Source organism: Pseudophryne corroboree, chromosome 9 (genome assembly GCF_028390025.1).
Source record: "Pseudophryne corroboree isolate aPseCor3 chromosome 9, aPseCor3.hap2, whole genome shotgun sequence".
Lineage (NCBI taxonomy): Eukaryota > Metazoa > Chordata > Amphibia > Anura > Myobatrachidae > Pseudophryne > Pseudophryne corroboree.
This window is the reverse complement of record NC_086452.1, coordinates 375,531,027-375,534,823: the sequence shown is the minus strand read 5'-3', so window position 1 is coordinate 375,534,823 and position 3,797 is coordinate 375,531,027. Positions and strand designations below refer to the sequence as shown.

Genomic DNA, 3,797 nt, shown 5'->3' with positions numbered 1-3,797 from the left:
ATATGTTTTTTAGGTGCATGTAACATGATTTAGAGACAGATTGAATGTGTGGAACAAAGGACAGTTCAAAGTCAAGGGTTACACCTAGGCAGCGAGCTTGTGGGGCAGGGTGGATAGTCGCATTGTCAACAGTTATGGAGATATCAGGTTGGTAAGTACTATGGCTGGTGGGAAAATAATTAATTCTGTTTTGCAAATGTTAAGTTTGAGGTGGCGAGATGAAATCCAAGATGAAATGGCAGACAGGCATTCAGTTACTCGAGCCAATACAGATGATGATAAATCTGGGGAGGATAGGTAGATTTGAGTATCCTCAGCGTACAAATGATACTGAAATCCGAATGAACTGATTAGTTTACCAAGAGATGAGGTATAGATTGAGAACAGCAGAGGACCCAAGTCTGAGCCTTGCAGTACTCCAATTGATAGAGGCAGAGAAGAAGAGGTAGAATCAGAGAAGTGAGCACTGAAAGAGCGATTAGATAAAAAGGATGAGAACCAAGTAAGGGCTGTGTCCTGAAGACCTAGGGATTGTAGTGTTTGTATGAGAAGAGAGTGGTCAACAGTGTCAAAATCAGCAGAGAGATCTAGAAGAATAAGTAGTGTGTAATGGCCTTTCGATCTAGCAGTGACTAGATCATTGACTACGTTGATCAGTGCTGTCTCTGTGGAGTGTTGGGCACGAAAACCTGACTGAAGTGGGTCCAGTAAGCTGTGGAAGTTAAGAAAGTTTGTAAGGCGAGTGTAGGCAAGTCTCTCAAGTAGCTTGGAGTGACCTGGTAGCTGAGAAATGGGATGGTAGTTAGAAAGTGTGTTTGGGTCAGAGTTGTGGTTTTTAGAATGGGAGTAATCACTGCATGTTTAAACAGAGAAGGGAAGATACCAGTAGAGAGAGAGAGATTACAGATTTTAGTTAAGGTTGGGATAAGCACAGGAGACAAAGTTTTAAGAATAAGAATATGGTATTATGCTAATGAGTATATTAACTGGGTTAACAACAGCAGCGGCATCAACAGCAGCAGTAGGCATACCACTCTGGGTTGTTACAATGTTTTAGCGACAAAGAGTATTAATTCTGACCTATCAATACCATGTGATGGTGAAGGGACAAATGAATCATCGCTTGGAAAGTGATAAAATGGAGAGTGAAAAAGTACCAGCCAATCAGCTCCTAACTGCCATTTTTCAAACACACACTGTGACATGGCAGTTAGGACCTGATTGGCTGGCACTTTTTCTTTCTCCATTTTATCACTGTCCAAGCGATTATGCATCTAGCCCAAAATCTTTAAACAATCCTTAAGTGACTTATATAAAGTCACATATGAGTAAAGCAAAGAACAAAAAGGAAGCAAGAAAGGAACAACTTTGCCCCTGGACAGTGAGGGGCCCACCGGGGAGTGGGATAGGGGATGCAGTGGTAGGGGCACATGCTTACGGATGTGTCCAGCCATTCTAGAGGCTTGGCTAACAATTGGAGAGTGCATGGTCTGGGCCCCTTGATAAATATATATTGAGAACACTGCTAGTCCATGCATGATAATGTACCAGATGCAATGCACTATAGAAAATACCTAAGTCATGTGCAGTATAATGTAACATATGTGTAATGTATAATTTAAGTGCACAGTCTGGAATCTGAGGAGAGGAGAGGTTTGGTCCTCAGTCAATGGGGCCCAGTGTAGGGTGTTCCCTGTACCTCTGTGGGCCAGTACAGCCCTGCTCCTGGACACACTATGTTGCAATGCAAAGTGTGTACATAGGGGTCATTCCGAGTTGATCGCTCGCTAGCTGTTTCAGGCAGCCGTGTGAACGCGTAGTCGCCGCCCACATGGGAGTGTATTTTAGCTTTGCAAGTGTATGAACGCTTGTGCAGCCGAGCAGTACAAAAACAGTTTGTGCAGTTTCTGAGTAGGTCTGAACTTACGCAGTCGCTGCGATCACTTCAGCCTGTCCGGTCCCGGAATTGACGTCAGACACCCGCCCTGCAAACGCTTGGACACGCCTACGTTTTTCCAAACACTCCCAGAAAACGGTCAGTTGACATCCATAAACGCCTTCTTCCTGTCAATCTCCTTGCGATCGGATGTACGAATGGATTCTTTGTGTTCAGCCTCTCACTAAGCCCTTTCTGGCAAATTTGAAGCCTACAGTATAACCACCTTTACTTTTCAATAATCTGTTCAGAAGAGGTGTTTGTAGAACGGTGTTTTATTATTCAGTAAAGGGATCACAGATATGATGCGTTGATTTGATGTACAATACGATATGATGATGTGTGATAATGAGGTAAAACTGTTAATGAAACAAGAATATGCAATTATGATATGCATGTGAAAAGCAAAATGGATATACACAAGTACATATAACATGGGCTGTGCAAACATGTGATTACATGTGCAAGTATAAACTACAGTGCAGCTAACATTACTCACTGGCTAAACAGGTTGAGATGAGACATTTAATATACAAACTCACCATCGAATGCTATATGAGAGTTGGACCCATGTAAAGCATGACTGTCTGGGACCATGAGGGAAGTAGAAAGGCTGATCCCAGCTTCTTCATCCCAGAATGCATTGCAAGACTGGCTACAAGAGGCTATGAGGGTCAAATTAATTGATGGGACTGACCACTAGATGGGGCAATAATACAACTTTCTGTAGTAAAGGTAATCAGATCTACACAAAGCAAATGCTGAAGGCATGACACTCCCCGTCTGGTATCACTGGTACCATATTTTAAACTCTAAACAGATAACAATAAGAATACTTCAGTCACTGGTCTGAGGAACAACTTAGTCTCTCCTCGCTTACAGATCTTGACCTCAACCTTACGAACTTTCCCATCCTTGCTTGGGAACGTCTTGGTGACAAGACTTAAAGGCCATTCGTTGCGTTGTGACTGGCAATCTCTGACGAGCACAATGTCACCTGGTTTTAAGTTGGGTTTGGCAACTTGCCACTTGCTCCTTGACTGCAGGGTAGAAAGGTATTGTCTTTTCCATCTGTCCCAAAAGGTGTTTGCAAGGCTTTGAACTTGTCTCCATTGACGTTTGAACAGGTCTTTGGTATTGAATTCTCCAGGAGGAGCATAGGTAATCCCGGTCTTCTGTGTAAGAAGAGTGGCCGGAGTAAGTAGAAGTGGGTCTTCTGGGTCATTAGACACTGAAGTCAATGGTCTTCCGTTGACGATAGCTGAGACTTCAGCCATGAAGGTTGTTAAGCTCTCGTGAGTAAGTCTTGCAGTTCCCACTTGCAAGAATATGGAATCAAGGATTCTGCGTATCATGCCGATCATCCTTTCCCAGGCACCTCCCATATGAGAAGAATGAGGCGGGTTGAAGGTCCATGTACAACCTTGCTCACTGAGATATCTCTCTATGCTTTTAGTGTCAATGTTCGAATTAATTTGTAATTCTTTGGCTGCTCCAATGAAGTTGGTACCTCTGTCGGACCGGATGTGTTTTACTGGGCCACGGATAGCAATGAAGCGTCTAAAGGCATTGATGAAGCTTGAAGTGTCCATTGATTCTATAACTTCGATGTGAACAGCTCTGATGCTCATACAAGTGAATACAACCGCCCAGCGCTCGCTGTTCGCATTCACACCTCTAGTATGTCGTGTGATGACAGTCCATGGACCAAATACATCAAGACCAACATTGGAGAAAGGAGGGTCTGTACTAAGTCTGTCTGTTGGAAGATTAGCCATCTTCTGAGTTTGGGAAGTACCACAAAGTCTACGGCAAATGATACATTTGAAGATTGTGCTGCTTACACACCTTTTCGCTCCAA

General features: G+C 43.4%; 1 long non-coding RNA gene across 1 annotated transcript; it reads right to left on the bottom strand.

The window, feature by feature from the left end:
• Positions 1-2,193: 2,193 nt before the first annotated feature.
• Positions 2,194-3,384, bottom strand: LOC134957054 (uncharacterized). Its single transcript, XR_010186417.1, has 2 exons — positions 2,479-3,384; positions 2,194-2,295 (listed from the first exon to the last, which is right to left on the bottom strand). It is a non-coding gene; the product is annotated as an uncharacterized LOC134957054 (long non-coding RNA).
• Positions 3,385-3,797: the final 413 nt, after the last annotated feature.